Source organism: Peromyscus maniculatus, chromosome 21 (assembly GCF_049852395.1).
Source record: "Peromyscus maniculatus bairdii isolate BWxNUB_F1_BW_parent chromosome 21, HU_Pman_BW_mat_3.1, whole genome shotgun sequence".
NCBI classification, from domain to species: Eukaryota; Metazoa; Chordata; class Mammalia; order Rodentia; family Cricetidae; genus Peromyscus; species Peromyscus maniculatus.
In genome coordinates this window covers 23,678,934-23,697,370 of record NC_134872.1, presented here as the reverse complement: position 1 = coordinate 23,697,370, position 18,437 = coordinate 23,678,934, and the positions used below count along the sequence as shown (strand labels likewise).

The 18,437-nt window shown below is 37.0% G+C and overlaps 1 protein-coding gene and 1 non-coding gene across 7 annotated transcripts in view; one reads left to right on the top strand and one right to left on the bottom strand.

Annotated features, from left to right (window-relative positions):
* Positions 1 to 18,437, top strand: part of Ctnna3 (catenin alpha 3) — a 1,515,753-nt gene that overhangs the window by 1,302,398 nt on the left and 194,918 nt on the right. The window lies entirely within an intron of this gene.
* On the bottom strand, positions 8,476 to 8,584 carry LOC121824936 (U6 spliceosomal RNA). The gene has a single exon (XR_006066930.1). It is a non-coding gene; the product is annotated as a U6 spliceosomal RNA (small nuclear RNA).

Here is an 18,437-nt window from a genome sequence, read left to right as displayed (position 1 = left end):
TCTGTGACAGGCTTACTGGCAGGCAACACTCAGGTCCAGGAAAAGACATAAGCTGACACCACCCTGAGGTTCACCCAGGGATGGGGAAGTACCTGACATCCCAAACATTCCAACCATTAGATAAGGTGGACAGATGTCCCTGAGTCTAGCACACACCTATTTTTGTTTTACAGATACCCCTAGACAATTGTCAGCCAATAAAGATCCTGGACCCTGGAAATCCCCTCACCCCAATCTCTGCTATGATAAAATTCCCACCCTGCCTGGGCTTAGGGCTCTTTGCTCTCACTGCTTCGTGAGACAGACAGAACAAGCCCTGGAGCTTAAAAAGAAAGGCTCTTTCATCACACAAAACAGAAACTATGTACTTAGGAAATCAAAAGTCTATCAAATTGTGCAAACAGGCAAATTTTATAATATGTAAATTATTTGTCAATAAAGATTTTATAAAAGGTAAAAACAATACAAAACAAAATAAAATAAAGGCTCTTTGCTTTTACATGCAAGATTTGGTCTCTGTGGTGTTCTTTTGGAGTTTTGACAAGAATGTTATGGGAAAGCACATTCATTCTGAATTGTGAATTTTGCATGGATTTAAGTATGTTACAGAATTACACATTATTGTATGATGGCTCCTTTGCTTATATATCTAAATTAAAGAGTTTTATCCTGAAGTAAGAATAACTGCTTTGTTTTTGTTACTTAGAAAGTATTTGAAGGTTCTGAAGTTTTTGCTGATTTAAAAATATTTACTATATATAAGGTCAGAACAGAGTTATGTAAGCTTTCATTTTATATCTAAATGATTGTTTGAAGAAGCAGTATCTTTTTCCTAATCATTTTGTCTAGGTCATTATTTCTATCCTTTTCTCAGCTCCTTCACAAATGGACACACACACACACACACACACACACACACACACACACAAATGCATGTGCACACTCATGATGTATATACACATGTACATTCACATGCCGAGATACCAACACAGGCACATTGTTGTTGTTTGTTTGTACTCTTTTGAGGGGCCCACCACCCAGCTCCCAAATAAATCACACATGGAGGCTTATTCTTAATTATAAATGCCCAGCTTTACTTGGCTTATTTCTTGCCAGCTTTCCTTAACTTTAAATTATCCCATCTACCTTATGCCCCTGGACTTATACATTTCTCTTACTTCTGTAAATCTTACTTTCACTCTTATTCCATGGTTGGCTATGTGGCTGGGTGTAGAGACCCAAAGAAGTTTCCTAGTGAGAACTTACTCAAGGTTCAAGAATCTGAGCTTGCTTTATACAGCAGGGCTGCATAAGGGGATGATTACCCTTGGGGGTGGTTACCAGGTGTTTGGAAGGGTCTACACTTGGCTGTGTGGTGTGTTTTGATCTAGCAAGGGGGAGGACTTTTGCCTTGCCCCTTGACATTGTTATAAAAAGCCCCTTTGAATAAACAGAAAAGGCCATTGGGTATTGACCCAGGTCGTCCTGAAGCTATCCTGTGTTTCTGTCTTTCTCCTCTTTGCTATCTTTCTATCTAATATTTTCTTATTCCTCTCTCATAGGAACCCTTGAAAGGTGAGAGCTGGCCTCCCACAGCTGTGTGGCTGGGCGGCTGGCCTCTAGTGTCCTTCTCTCCTTGTTCTCTTGCTCCTTTTTTTCCTCCTGGATTTCTCCTTCTATTTATTCTCTCTTCCTGGCAGCCCTGCCTATCCTTTCTCCTGCCTCACTCTTGGCCATTCAGCTCTTTTAGAGCAGATGTTTTAGACAGGCAAAGTAACACAGCTTCACAGAGTTAAACAAATGCAATATAAAAGAATGCAACACATCTTTGCATCATTAAACCAAATGTTCCACAGCATAAACAAATGTATTACATCTTAAAATAATATTCCACAACAGCATATTCATATTCCAATACCTGAAATTATGTCACAAGCAAAGCTGTGGCCAAAATATAGCAACTCTTTGGGTTTCTTTACAATGATGATAATCACTGATTAATCATCCTGCAGCCCAGGAATTGTAAATATCCACATTTCATAATTAATTCTTTCTTGACTGCATACCATCTTCACTTACTTAGAAAAGATGAATGGAATTGCAAAGGATTGGGTTTGTCTCTGCATTGTGCAATTCTAGAGGTATTAGACATTGTAGAGTTTTAAAAGTTTGTCTTTCTTGTGGAGTTTTAACCATCACTGATTTAACCCAGGGTAAGTCTTTTGTTGCTAGTCACCTTCATAAGCAAGTTTGAACAAAAGTGACAATCTGGTCATAGTTTAAGTGGATATTTCCAATGAATCCTTAATCTCACCAAGAAGTAATGACCAGCATCTGAGAGACAACTTAGAGTTGACAGAAAGATGAGCCAACTATGTCCATGTGATTTCCTCTGTGACTGGTCAGTTCAGAAGAGCTTGGAGGTTCAACATGCTCTTTATTCACAGAGCTTCCTCTTGTTGATAGTGTTTTACTCAAATGCCTCCTCTTTGTGACCTGCATTTTCCACTTCTAAAGGCAGCCTTCTAGACAAGTATCAACAGCAGGATTACTTTTGTCTCACTTACTCACTTTCCAATGATGCTCTTGTCTTCTATATGGATATTCATACTGAGCATTCACATTTCTTAACCTGAACACATACTCCTTGACATGTTTTTCTTTCTGTGAAAGTAGCTCATTATGCCATCATATTCTACATCATGGTTAGCATGGCTTATTATATTTCCTTAGCTGTTAAGCTAAAGAGAGATGGGCACCCCTTGCTTGAGGCATTAAGAAGAAACACAGCTATGAACAACTTAACCTCTCAGACTCAACTGTGGTGTGGTGTGGTGTGGTATGTTTGTGTGTGTGTGTGTGTGTGTGTGTGTGTGTGTGTGTGTGTGTGTGTGTGTGTGTACATGCATGTGTACTGCTTTGTGTGACTGAGATAAGGATTGCCACATAGAGTAATTGTAAGGACAAAATGATAGTGTGTGGCTTTTAGAATTAGCAATGAAAAGTGGTTCACAGTAAGCTCATGGTAAAAGTGAAATCTTTCCCTTGTTTTTCAATTCTTGTAGCAATGGAACACCAATTACAATTTACATACATTTGACTTGCCTCAGTATTCAGGACCAGTCACTACTACTGCTTGTTTTTTAACTCCAAGTGAATTACTTAAATTCACAAGCTTGATGTTCTCATTTTTAAATAAGGATGTGTCAAAGTTTGTGTATTCTATGATCACTGCAATAGAGAGCAAGTCAAAAAACACAGAAATTCACTTTTTAACCCATAGAGCATGGCATGAGCACTTAAGTCTGATGTCTTCATCCTTAAAAATGATGTCAGTGGACTGGGTTGTGTACTGGTATTCTGTCAGTATTACTATTTCAGTCATGATAACCACCATTGAGGAATTCCTTATCCTGGAATTGCTTGTTACATAAGCCTAATACCCTAAAGAACAATTATTAATCTCTCATACTTCTGAATTGACTGGACTTGAGGACCAATAATTTGACCTTTTTCATGTGGATGTCTTTGATAAGTGACAGGTGGGGAGTCCAATTATGCTTATTGTCTGGCCCTGCTGTGATAATATACACCCAAACTGAAGACTTAACGAGCAATTTACCATCCCTCAGTTCTGGATGCTCTATGTCTCAAATCAAGGTGTATACAATGTTACACTACTTTATCCTTGTCTTTTATGCAGTTGCTAGCACACCTTGGTAGTTCTACTCTTGAAAGCCCATCACTTCAATCCTGTTCCTATCATGGCGTAGATACAACCCTGTGCTTTTCTATCTCTGTATCTTATGTTCCCTTTTCTTATAAGAACATGAGTTATATTGAATTCATGAAGTAATGTTCTTGAAAATACAGCCCCAAACACAAGGCAATCAGTGTCTCTTTAGTGACAGATACAGACACCTGATAGACCTACAGAGAACTGTCACTCAGTACCAACTAAATTGCCAGAAGAAGGTTTTATTTTTCCATGCCACTTAGGCATTGAACTTTGCTATGGTGCTGTCCTTGAGCAGGAACCATGAAAATATTCTCAGTACCATTCTTTTTTTTTTTTTTTTTTTTTAGTATATATGCTTCCATAGAATTAGAATCTTTCTCCCTCAAAGCCAGGAAAGAGCTGTCCTACCATGTATACACAGTTGCAAGTTCTCTAGTCACTGTGAGTTCTGGCCAATGTTTCACCATGAGGTTGGGTGGTGCCTGACTGTTTTTTTAGTTGGCATGATAGTCATGTGTTTGGATTAACTCTGTAACCAGGCCTGTACTTTAGCTGTATTCTTAGAAAATTAATTGAATCAGCAAATATGCCACTTGCAATTACTGGGTAGGAATTCTTCATAAAACTTCCATTTTATGTAGGATGTCACTTCTTACACATACAATTGGATCATGACTTTGAAAATAATAATAGTATGTATAGCATTGTCTTAGTTTTGTTTCCTATTGCTATGATGAAATACCATGACAAAAGCAACTCAAAGGAGAGAAGGTTTGTTTTAATTCACAATTCCCGGTTGACCTCTACCATGCAAGGGATGCTCCAGTGACAGGAGATTGAGAGAACTGATTACATTATAATCACAATCAACAGTGGACAGCAATGAATTTATGCTAGTGCTCTACTCACTTTCTTCCCTCTCACATAGTTCAGTATCCCTTTTCTAGGGAATGATGACACCCAGAGTAGGTATGCTAACTGATCTCAATTAGCATTATCGAGATAACCCCCTCACAGACCAAATAATGCCCACAGACCAAAATAATCTAGAAAATCCCTCAATGAAAGTCCAGAATCCAAATTTTGATTTATTGTATTAGGCTGTGGAAGTCTAGAATTTAGAAATATTTTAGAGAACTTTTGGAAAATAACGTATCGAGAAGTAGCAGCTATGTTTTTTACTGTTTCTTTACAATATTACTGCAAAATTTTTGCATAATTGAAAGTTTACATTCATAATTTTAGAGCATTTGTTTTGTCATCAGATAATTCATACTTTATATCTTAATATCATCAGCCAGTATATTATTAAATAAGAGTTTATCTAACTGATTTAATGTCTCTCAATACTTAGGCCACATGCTTATTATTTTAAGCTGTTTTAAAATATAATGCTTGCATCAAAATTGTTTAATACTTATTGGAAAAATGTCTAAGTTCAAAAGTGCTCAGCACCTCCAATCATAATAAATTTCAAAGACAAAGTACAAAATTTTTCAATCATTTTTTTTGCAAGTTTCAGCTGACCAGATGACATAACATGGAATCACCTGGGAAGAGAGTCTTATCAAGGGCTCTTTTAGATTATGTTGGTCTTATTCTACATTATCTGCTCCAGGACAAGTATTATATCACCTTGTTTAAATTCTGTGCCAAATTATTGGAAATTTTATTCGCTTGAGTTTTTGTTTGGAACATGTCTTCTGATTCAGTTTGATCATTACCTCATGATTCAGACAAAGATCCAAGGACAGTGACGCTGTATCAGTAGTGTTTGTCTGTGAGATGGATACCTTTTCCTTGGTTCCCAATCTGTGTGAACTTTTCTGATACTGATTGCCTGATTAGCAAGTGCCTTTCTCTAAAAGAAATGCCAGCATCTTAGTCCCCATGGGACATATCAGGGTTTCTGAGATTTCTTTCTCAAAGAATAGTTGTCCAAATTCAAGTGTCATAATGAAATGAGTGCAATGAAAAATGCTGAAGGGAGCAAACAGATTTGTAAATATAAAACATAACTTTGATATCTAATTTATGCATATGTATACATATACTTATGGTTCAAGATTATACAAGATCATCAAGAACATGAACAAAATGAAAACAAGAATGCTAAGACCAACACTAAGATAAATGACAGAATGACATAAACATGTCCAATTGCTCACATTCCAAAAATAGCATAACTGACAGGGAGAGAGTTAATTGAGCCAACTCCATGTTACCAGCAGGAAAACAAAAGCCTTGCTGACCTAATGAAGTGATTATTGTATACATTTGTACTCTGTGCCAAACACAGGGACTCCCAACTGTATTTTCTCATCATTTCTTTAATGAGTATGGTAAAGAGCAAATCATGTGCTTTTGCTGTTCTATTATCTGGTCATATCCTTAAACTTTCAGGAAGTGTGTGACATTAATCATATAAATTGGCTTTGCCTTTCAGAAGGCAGGCATGTAATTCAGGCCAGGAAAGGACGTGCAAAGTACTGCAGAGAGTGCCAGCACTCCCAATGTAATGTGCCAGTGAGGGAGTGCTCACATGCTCCACCACCTGATTTTGTTCCTAATTCCATTAGTGAAATCCATCTGAAATATTATAAGAGGTTATAGATATTGACACTGATAATAGAAGCTAAGTCTCTAAATATGAAAGTGTTTCTAACTCCCCAGAAGCATAGATGACATATTTTAATATTTATGTTCCCTCCTGGTTTCATGGTTTAATTGTATTAAGTATGTAATTAAATCTTCATTATATCCAGGTCCTGCCATTCTTCATCACACCACCTGCAAAATCACTGCTCCAACTTCAACTAATTCAATCATTAGGATCTCTACCATCTATTTTCTTCTCTTCTGGGCAACCTTAAACATGGCTAAGCCTAAATAAAGAAGAGATTTTGTTTTTGACAGGAGCACTGTGCAAGACAGAGAAATCAAAACTCCCATGCTTTCATGTTTTGGTCATACTACCCATCCCACAACCCTTTCTGGATCCAGGCCCTCACTTCCTGTACACCAGACTGTGTAATGTTTTTCCTCCATCAAGACCAATTTGTGCAGCTAAACATTCTTGGATGCATTCTTGGATGTTACACTGGAGAGTGGACAGCTTGTCAAGGGCTACATTCAGAGAAAACTGACACTTCTCTCCCAGCAGCTAAGAATTACCAATGTCTCCTCAGCTGTGGGTAAGGTTTCACGCCCAACACTCTTCTATGTTGGAATTTAGTCTGGCTTGGGCTTGCCCATGTCTTCACTATGTTCCCACAACAGCTGTGAGTTCCTAGGCACACTTAATTTATACAATTAAACGCATGTTTTGTTATCTAAATAAAGCTTAACATAGCTTTCAAGGTTATAGACGATGCGGTTCCTGCTGTTTCATTTGATGGCATTTTTCCTTTGATCCCAAGGGTCTGTTGTATTTCTTTCATTTTTTTTCCCACATGTCCTGTCCTCCACTGGAGAACAGCTCTGACATTCCTCAGTTTCTTCTTGTGAGCCCCCCTAAGCCTTCCTGCAGCATCACTCATTGGACAGCTCTCTCAAAGTAGAAAATCAGCAAATGCTTCGATACGCAGCCTTCCTGTTCCTAGAACTTTCTTCCAAGTCCCTATTTCAGTTTGTGATGTTTATGTTTTAGTTTTTTTGCCTTTTGCATACGTTCCTCTTTTCCCTGTAAACTCTAAGCTCTATATGAAGAATGAACATTGCATTCTTCTATTGTTCACATGGTACACGCTTGCTATTAACAGATCAAACATTTGCCCTCCAAGCACAGTAGTGGTACCTTCAAGAGAGTTCTAAAGGATCTAGACATACAAAACTTACATATTTTCAGCAACACAAAACATTATGCTTCTTGGAAACTATGTTTTTGCTGTTATGAATTTAGGATTTGGTGTCTTTTTCCACCACTATAAAGTAGATAATGGAGTAGAGGAGGAAAGGATGTGTTTGGAACAACTGAAGAGATATGATTGCTACACACGGGAAGAAAAAGTTAATAACCTGTTACTCTAAGATAAAATGGAGAATGATAATAGTTCATTCAACATTGAAATATTGAAAATTTCCTGAGCCAATTATTAAATTAGGTAAATTTATTAATGCTTTTTAGGATCAAACACTACTCTACATGCTAATAATATAATAAGGAACATTAGCACCAAACTTTAGGGAATTAGAAATAACTCTATAAAAACTGGAGGTGGACAAAAATAAGATTATTCAGATTTTCAGCAATTATTTTTAGGATTAGGAAACGGATTGGCAGATCTTGAGATGAAATAGTCAGCTGCTGAGGTGGTGATGACCTGTGTTGAGATCTGAATAGTAGATTTGAAATTAAGTGAAGTAATATTATGTTCTACTATTCTGAAGCTAGAGTTTGGCTTTTCCCATGAATACTAACGAAAAACAAAATGCAAACCTTTTAACAACAACAACAGCACCAACAAAAACCATGGAAAGCAATGAGCATATTGGAAAGTTAAACTAGATAAGATTGTGTGCTATTGATTTTGTAATGTGATTGTTGTATAGGCTCTAGATACAGGGTCTACCAGAAGTGATATTTACCTGGTATATGTGTGATTTTAGTATGTGACCTGGGGAGTCTGCCTTTGTGCCACAATGTAGGAAACTATAAAGTGAAAGAATTACTAAGTCCCAAGGGAATATGCTGCCCATATGTATGTTTTTTATTTTTTAAAAAATGCCAAGAATTCTTTAATGTAGAATATTTCACTCCTTTGTATGTCGTCCTTGCACAGGAACCATGCTCATGTTCCTGTATCATTCCAATCTAGCTCCTGTACAGCCTGAGCAAGCTCAGTGACTAGACCACATCTCCATCCCCCATCACCAGCAGTAGGTAATGCTTGAAGGAAGAAACTTCCAAACAGGCCCACTGGGAATATTATTGGGGAATGGCTGCCAAGTGAATGATAGTATTTTCATTTTATTTATTTATTTATTTTTTTTTTTTTGGTTTTTGAGACAGGGTTTCTCTGTGTAGCTTTGTGCCTTTCCTGGAGCTCACTTGGTAGCCCAGGCTGGCCTCGAACTCACAGAGATCCGCCTGGCTCTGCCTCCGGAGTGCTGGGATTAAAGGCGTGCGCCACCAACGCCCGGCAGTATTTTCATTTTAAACTCATATTTCTGCATGAGTTTTAGGATATCGATTTTTATTTATATTTTTTAAAATTTTATGTGTGTATTTTGTCTGCACATATATGTGTACCACGTGTATGCCTGGGGCCTTAGGAGGCCAGAAGAGATTATTCTCTTGAACTAGAGTTACAGAGGATTGTAAGGTGTGAACAGAATCCAGGTCCTCTGCAAGAGCAGCTGAGAAGGCTCTCCATCCTGCATAATTCTTCATAATATTGTTAACATTCTTGAATAAACAAAAATTACAAAGGGGCGGGGGCGGGGGGGGGGGGGAGATTTAGCTGTTGGCTGGGCATGGTGGTGCACGCCTTTAATCCCAGTACTAGGGAGGCAGAAGCCGGTCAATCTCTATGAGTCTAGCCTGGTCTACATAGTGAGTACCAGGACATCTATGGCTACATAGAGAGGCCATCTCAAAACAAAGATTTAGTTCTCAATATGTGTACTTAGTATGTTGGAGTCTATAGGTATATATATCCAGAAACCTCTCAGCCTCATATGTTACCTGAGAATTCACCTTTAGGAGAATGAGATGGCTCTGAAAACAAGCCACTGCATCCTGGCAGCTTGGCAAGCAAAGCTGCCCGCCTCTCAGGCTCCCTCGCTGCCGTGTGGATTCACGGGCCTGGTTAGTAACACAGAAATCCACATGTAGTGATGAGGGCCACAGTAAGGTTTGCCTGAGAGTAAAACAACTTAAAACACACTGGTTTAAATTCACAATAGAAGCCAGGCGGTGGTGGCGCACGCCTTTAATCCCAGCACTCGGGAGGCAGAGGCAGGCGGATCTTTGTGAGTTCAAGGCCAGCCTGGGCTACAGAGTGAGTTCCAGGAAATGCGCAAAGCTACACAGAGAAACCCTGCCTCGAAAAACAAAAACAAAACAAAACAAAAAATTCACAATAAAGAATTTAGTCAATGTGGTCAGAATATCTAAGACGCTCCATTCTTAGAGCATTTCAAAAGTCATATGATTGTTACTGTTAATTATTGATTGTGGTGTAATAATTTACCTAATCACTTTAGTGCCTTTAACAGTTATTATTTTAATTTCTTTGTACCATTTTGAAATTTACTATTTCCTTATTTTATTAATCTCTCTCTCTCTATCTGTGTGTGTGTGTGTGTGTGTGTGTGTGTGTGTGTGTGTGTGCAGGCCTGAGTGTGCCATAGCACAAATGTAGGCATCAGAGAACAACTTACAGGAGTCATTTTTTACCCTCTAATTTGTGGGTTCTGGGATCAAATTCAGAGGCAAGGACTTTTACCTCCTGAATCATCTCACAGGCCTCTCTCAGTGTTTTACAGTGTTCAGTGTACAAAGCATTAAATTCATTAAAAATTTTAAAATTAAAAAAAAATTCCAAGAAAGTCTTCTCATATTTCACATAAGACCTAGAACAAGTTTGAAGCTATATCCCTAGATCCCCATGGGCTGTGTGTAGCCAATGACTAAAGGTTTTTGGCATCGTGAAGCATGCCCATTGGAGTTACATGATGCGTTTTATGGCTTTCTTGGCTTTGGAACTCCAACACCTTTATTTTGTTTCTTTACAATGCTTGCGTATCGAGACCATTTTCAGCCCATTTTTATTTCTTTCCTCTTTCATCCAAGGTCACAATGTCATCATGACCCAGTGGCTTACCCAGATAGTTCCACCTTCCTCCTGACTCTTTGTCACATTTAGATGTTCTCTGAAGATCTGGCCCAACAAAGTGATAGACAAATTTATTTCTAATATCGTTTAAATAGTTTTGCTGCTTTGCTGAACTATTGAACTGAAATGGCATCAGAAGCATTGTTGCCTTCAGTGATTTTGAATTAATACAATTACTTAATCAAAGTTCCTCTTGAACAAGTTATCTAAAACTTGTTTCTTTTGACTGAAGGCAATCTCTAGATGCAAACACTTCCCTGTCTCACTGGGAGCTAAATATTTTGCCTCTTTCTTAGTTAGCCATTTGGCTTCTTTGCTCCAGTATGGATTTGGAGTTGTCTTTTTTGTAACGCAATAGTAAACCAATTTCCATACTGAACTTATCTCTTACAACAATGGCTTTTAGCGGAAAGGTAGATTTTCTGTTTTGGAAGTAGAAATAAAACTTTGTCAAACATATTTTCTCTTTTCTTTTGCATACGATGTTATGTTTCTTTTTTTTTTTTTTTTGACTCATTATATCCTTTTTTCGTAAGCTATATATCCAACTATCCTATGTGTGGCAAAGCATGTTGCATGCCATAATACTTCAGATATTTTAAATGAACAAATGGAATTCCCTTAGTTGCCAGAGAGATGCTCTAGCAGGAGACCTAGGTTCAGTTCCCAGGACACATGGTAGCTCACAGTTCTAGTTCACAGGGATCTGACACCCTCTTCCTTCAGCAGGCTTCAGACACTCATGTAGTACACATATATACATGCAGACAAAACACTCATCCCATAAAAAGCTAAATATTTTAAAGTGGAATTCACCATCAAGCTAAAATTCTCTGCCTAACGTTCAAGCTTCCTTTAGGAGATCTCACTAGGCTTTTCTCTATATTTTCCAGTTTCTATTGAGTCCCTGCATCATCATTCCATGGTCCTCCACTAAACCCAAGCTTCCTGGAGAGTTATGTAGCATGTTATAAGATTCATTCACATGTTTTCCCATTTCATGTGTTATTTTCCAATACAATGCTTATTCTTTTTCTTTCATTATTCTGACTTTGATCACATTGCTGTTAACCCCCTTAAACCCTACTTAATTTTCCCCTTAAACCCCACTTAATTTTGTTTTCTTTTGTAGTTATGTGTGAAAAGACTTCACTACTTTCTTCTTCCCTTTTTTTTTATTTTTTATTTTTTTTAATTTATCTTGTCGAGATCTGACACCAGATGGCCTGGGAATTGAACCCGGTTCCTCTGGAACATAGGTCAGTGCTCTTAACCACTAAGCCACCTCTCTCCTCGACTTCACTAGCCTCTAAGTTGTCTTACTTTTTCCTGTTTTGCTCATGCCTGTCCACCATGAGTTTATAAATATATTGGGAAACATATGAACATGAATTGAATTTTGTCTCTGTTACGTTCTTGTTGTTTAACCATGAAAAAGTTATGCTGTGTTTCTGAGACATTTGGGGAATAATAATGAAATAATTCCTTGAGAATTCTGTTTGATTTACAAAACCTCTCCCTAAAATCATTTTATGTCATACTTCCTTTATAACTAAACACCATAAATTCTGCTGTGTTCCTCTGTCTTATGTATGAGCGTTGGAAAACATTAGCATTGTAACTTCTTGGGTTTTAAGAAAATGATCTTAAACCAACATCAGGTAAATATTTAGCACCTATTTTTCTTTTAGGTTATTATAGTCTATTTTTTGATCTTTTCCAATATACCACATAGCACATAGGAACATACAATTTCCTCTTTTCTATTTTCACCAATTTTGAATGTCACCTACATAATATTTGTAGAAAAATAGCAAATTACTTTCCTCTCTCCAAAATGATGCAATTTCATATAAGGCCAGTGTTAGAAGGTTGAACAGAGAGTTATATTTTACTGTGACAAACTTGATTGATTGATGTTATTATAGTAATAAGCTCCCTTGTGGTTAAAAATCATTACTCTAGAAGAAAGGTTTGAATTCCAAATGGAACAGAGGCATAATTTTACCCATTACAATTGTTCTATAACTAATGGGTATTTCTAAGGCATCTCCTTTTCTCTCTTCACCTTGGTTCCTTTTACATAATTCTCCCCCTGCTGTTTTCTCTGTCTATATTGTAGTTTATCATGCTCTCATCACTATAGATTTGAGAGACAGAGAATCCACTGTCTAAATGTTTGTCAAGAAACTGATGATCTTTCTTCGGGTCATCCAGATCATTAATGAGAGAGCAAAAGAATTGATTCCATCCAAATCTTGTTTAGTGTGCCGATACTTTTACTGAGGTAACATACAGGGGCAAAGGTGAGGGGTTACTTACAGGAACATGGGTGACTCCGGAAGCTGACTCAATGTAAAGCCCGCCTGCCACCCCAACATGGCTGCAAGTTAGCTCAAGTTGCAGTACTTTATGCATGGACTGTAAGCAGCTTTATCAGAGTTTGCTCTTTCTAGGGGTTGCTTACTGCTTACATAACTGTTGGGAGGGTCCTTGAGATTTTTAACTTCACAAGCTTCTGCATCTCCCCACCAGCCAAGAATGCTTCAATCCTCCTGGAAAGGGCCACACAAGAGCCAAGTGTGTGTTAGCATTTGTCAGTGCCTTAGAACACTGCCTGGCACTGAAGTGACACCCATTTATCTCTGTGTTTTAAATGTATAAAATAAGCAATTATGTTTGATTGTTCTTGAAAATAATTGAATAGCATTTGTCTTAAAAAAGCAGAATTCCAATTTTTTTTTTGCTAGCTTCAGTGTGGTTTCTCATTAGCTATTAATTGAAACTTGTTTTTGTATGTGCCATCCAAGCCCTTTATGAATGTTTCATATGCTGCTAATTACTCAGACCATCTTAAAGGTTGAGAGTACATTTCATAATTAAAAAGGTGTTTTACATAAATGGATCATGTGGTTATAGTTTCACCTTCATTTGTAGAGAATGTTCATTGAATTATAAATCTCAATACTTCAAGTTCAATACAAATATTTTACACATATCTTTCTTATATTTTTGTAGTTTTGAGTGCCTTTGTTTATTTACTTATTTATTTTACATTTGTATTGGGGAGGTATGAAAACTTAACAAGTTGACCTTGGGAGGAAAACATGCTTTAGTGTTCACAAGTTGAGCTTTATTGCTTCATTTCACAGCATCATCAATCCCCTGATAACTGCTGTTTTATAGACACCATTGTTCTCTTGGGACTGTGAACACATGCAAAAGGCACTTCAAAGGTCAATCTATCCATCTTCTGCTATTCGGTCTTCAAGTACTTTAACACCACTACTTTCAGTGTGCCCCTGTGTTCTACATTCCTACTAGAGAATATGAATGTACACATACACTGTCCATTGAACTATTGACAGGAAAAATGCCTGCATACTTGAAATTACTCAGTAGAATACACTGTGTAGTATTGTGTTAACTCTAGCGTTTACTACAACACAGGCTATCGGTTATAGAATGAAAGATCCTAGCCCTTGTTATCATTAGGGCATAGAATTCATATCTGCATTTCACAGGTAATCCATGTCCCTTGCTTTGATATGTAAAGCAGTTACCTTGGCCAGAATAATGGCCTGTCTATAGTAGATGCTGCAGATGCTATCTTATCATTCTGTCTGTGGGAGGCTTATACATATGTTATCTTTAACTAGATCTCCATGTAAAAGGAAAAGAGTAGGTAAGGACACACAGAATATGTGTGGGAATATGCATGAGTGCATACGTATGTGTCCCTTGAGTACTTTTGGCTTCCTCTGTTCAAATTTATGTCTGTAGTGTTTATCTGTAGATGATCACTATGTGTACAGTCATATATTATCTTTTCTTAAGACCTTATACAGCATTAGATCAACCCATTACAATTTACTTAACCATGAACTACTGATGGACATTTGTCTAATGTTAGTTATTTGTCTAATGTTGTATGTCATGATGAGCTGCTATGTACACTGTAGTATATATCAATGTGTGATGATATGTGCAGATAAACATGTACATATGTGTACATGTGAGTATGGAGGGCAGAAGGCAACCCCAGCTATTGTTTCTCAAGTGCCAGCCACTTAGTATTCGAGACAGTGTATCTCATTGGTCTGGAGCGCTCCAAGCAGGCTAGGCTAGCTGGCCAATAAGCCCCATAGATCTGACTGTCTCTGCCTTCCCAGTCCTGAGGTTTGAAATGTATGCTAGTTTTTTTTCTCTTTTTTCTTTTTTTCTTTTTCTTCCTTTCTTTCTTTCTTTCTTTTTTTTTTTTTTTTTTTTTTTTTTTTTTTTTTTTTTGTTGATTCTAGGGTATACAACTCGGGGTTTGGTTCAGCTTTCACCCATCCTCTAAAGCCTTCTGAAAACATGTGCTGATAATTATAATACCTTCTTTTGTTAGGTGTCTTTTTATTCTTTTGCCCCCTTTTCTACTGCATAGTGTTTTCTTACTGATCAACAAGAGCTTTTCATGGATTGCCATTTTTTTTTCACACCCTGAAGGTTAATGTTTTACTGCATTAAAAATCACTTTTGTTAATAGACGTTATTAATGTTTATACATTCATGTTCAGTGTTTAACTTTCTCTTTGTCTTAAGGTTATGAAAAATATCCTTTACTGTTTAGTTATTAAAGCCTAATTATTTTATATTGAACTATTAGATAATCAATTTGTATGGAATTGAAATTTATAGACAGTATGGAGCAAGAATCTATATGGTATTTTCTGATAAGTATATCCACTTAACTACATGCAGTTTATTATTATGCCTTCCCACAGAACTATGGCATTTTGTTGTTATTGATGGAAATGTTGTTTTGAGGAGAAATATATGTAGGCTTCATTCCAGTTTATATTTCCTGAGCCACAGGTATTTCTTTTATTCCTGACTTAATTTTAAATATGAAAATATAATGTAGAATTTGGTTTATTTAAGTTGTGGCAAATTAGGTATTGTTATTACCTATTTGTGTGGTAGAGCAGACCACCAGTAATTTGTGTCTTGGAAGGAATGTCTCAGTTGCTTAACACAGGGAATTATGAGAGGAAATATTGGCTTTTCATGTCACCACTTGGGCTATTACTGTCAAAGTACATAGAAGTTATTTCTAAGATGCGATCTGCAGACTTGTGTCTGTTCTGAGACACATAGAAGTGTAAGGGAGAAGCCTGGAGGCAACATGGAATTGTTTTGCACTGTAATGCTAGAGTGATGTTGAAATCCTACAGCCCATTGGCCAAACTGCCTGCCAGCTGTTTTTGTAAATAAAGTTTTATTGGCTAATTTTGTGCTACAATGTTAGAGCTGAACAGTTACGAATGAAATCTTATGGCCCACAAAGTCTAAAATACTTTGTAGCTGCCTTTTTATGGGAAGTAATTATCCACCTCTTGTCAGCCCTTGCCCTAGAGAATCTACATGTGCTCCTAAAAGAATTAACACCATAACTGCCTTTAGGCTTATATAAGCCATACTGCTACAGGGCTTTCTGATACTTTCTCATCCAGCAGCCCTCCAGGGATAGACCTCACTGGGAATGAAAAAAAAAAAAGATAGATAAAGATGTGGACCAAAAGCCAGGGTCAGGTGCAAAAAACTGGGATTTTTAAAGGAGATATCATAGTACCCTGAAAGCTCAGCTGTTCCACATTTTTTTTTTTGCCACAGTATCACATTAATTAGCTTTGCAGTACATGTAATAAAATGTGTTCTTAGAGTTACAGTAATTTAAATGTTTGAGCTTTGAGCATGATGGCTTGTACCTGTAATTCTAACACTCAGGAGTCTGGGGCAGAATGATTGCTATAGATTTGAAACTACCTTAGGATACATAGTGATTCTAGTGCAGCAAGAGCTAGAGTGAGAATTTACCTCAACAAAACAGAATATACAAAACAAAAATCTCTAAAATACAACTTTCAGTGAATAAGAGTAAGAAATGTATGTTTAGCTAACAACCTTCAACCTCTACACTTAAAATTATTTACCATGAAATCCCACATATATATTTTCATACAGATTGCAATTTTGTTCACGATTAGAAATGGTGATGTGATGGGGAGTGTTGGGCTGGAACTAGAAGCATCAGAATTTGTATTACAGACATACAAATTTGTAACAGAATGGAATAAGTATTTGCAAATAAACTATACATAAATGACCAATTGAATTTTAACAAAGGTACAAAGATAATGCACCCGTGTAATGAACTGAGAGATGTCTATCAAAAAAACAAAAACAAAAAGAAAACAATAAAGCAAAAACAAAAAGATGGTGCTACGTAATTGTATATATTTAACCCTTTTATACATATATTAAGTATAACTCAAAATAGATTATAGAACTAAATGACAAGAGTTAGAATAGAAATTGGGAGAAAACAGGACAGGTGCAAAATCTTCAAAGCATTTACTTACATAAGTATGCTTAGACAATACATGTGTTACTTGGCTTTAATTTTTAACTTGATGTGGCCTAGGGTCATCTGAGAGGAGAATTGCACAGATCAGGTTGGTCAGTGGGCATGTCTGTGAGGGACTTGTGTAGGTGGGTCCAGTCCACAGTGGGTGGTACCATTCCTTTGGCTGATGGTTTAGGACACATAAAAACATTAGGTAAGCATGAGCCAGGGAACAAGCCAGGGAGTGAGCCAGGAAGCAGCATTCCTCCATGTGTTCTGCTTTGAATCCCTACTTGAGTGCCTGCCATAAATCCCTGCAGCTGTGGATTATGATCTGGGAGTGTATGGCAAAAAAACCTCTTTCCTCCCCGAGTTGCTTTTGGTCAGAATTTTTTTTTAAATCATAGTCACAGAGAGAAAACTAGAACAATACATTAAAAAAGTAAAACTTAATAGAAAGAAAACATAAAAATATGATTAATGTCATCAGAACTCATGACTTCTATTTGAAAGATATCATAAAACACATGCAAGCAAATCAGAGATTCAGAGAAAATACTCCAGTATGTCTGATGAAGGATTTTATAAAAGAAATTTTATAAAGTAACATATATATTATAATACTAGAATGCTACAAATAAGACAACACAATTTTTTGAATGATCAATGCTTTATTACAATTTAACCAACTAATGAAGACCAGGCATAAGCCCAAGGAAAGTACTCAACTTCATAGTCACAAAGGAAATGCAAATTAAAATGACAGTGTGAGATCATCATTCCCCCTTTTAGGATGGATGTACAATTTTAAAAGGTCAGACCTAGGAAAAATGAACAAAAGAGGCTGGCCTTTAGATATTTGTGTGTGTGTGTGTGTGTGTGTGTGTGTGTGTGTGTGTGTGTGTGTGCATAAAAGAATGGAGGCACTTTTTATACTATAATTATTCTTTACTTTTACTCATAGTTAATTAAAATACAATTACTTCACTTATCGTACCTTATAGATACCTTGCTACATTGGTTGTTATTGACAGTTGTAGCTACCGCAGCTAGGTAATATTATTAACTGCTTCCCTCCCTTAGCAGCTTGCATATTTTCTGGTACAATGGACGCTAGAGAGTAGGAAGGAGGCTTTCAGGTCAGACCGAGCTCAAGTAACTTGAGTCCTGTGTCCCAATGTGAAATGCCTTCAGCAACAGAGGCTTACCTTCAAACTCTGAGAGGCAACCAAAGCCAACAAGATCATCTATATTGTTTGGGAGTCACCTGAACTTCCCTGATGAACCAATGAAAAGGGAGTTTTCATGCCTCGCACTGGGGTTTTGTTAGTAGTTTTTGTGGGAGGTGTTTTCAGCCCAAGTGGCATGATTTCGTTTTAGCTCTATTTCTCTCTCATACATATACTATGTGTTGAATACAATTTTATGCAGACAGAAGTTAATATGATTCCTACAGGCATTACCAAAA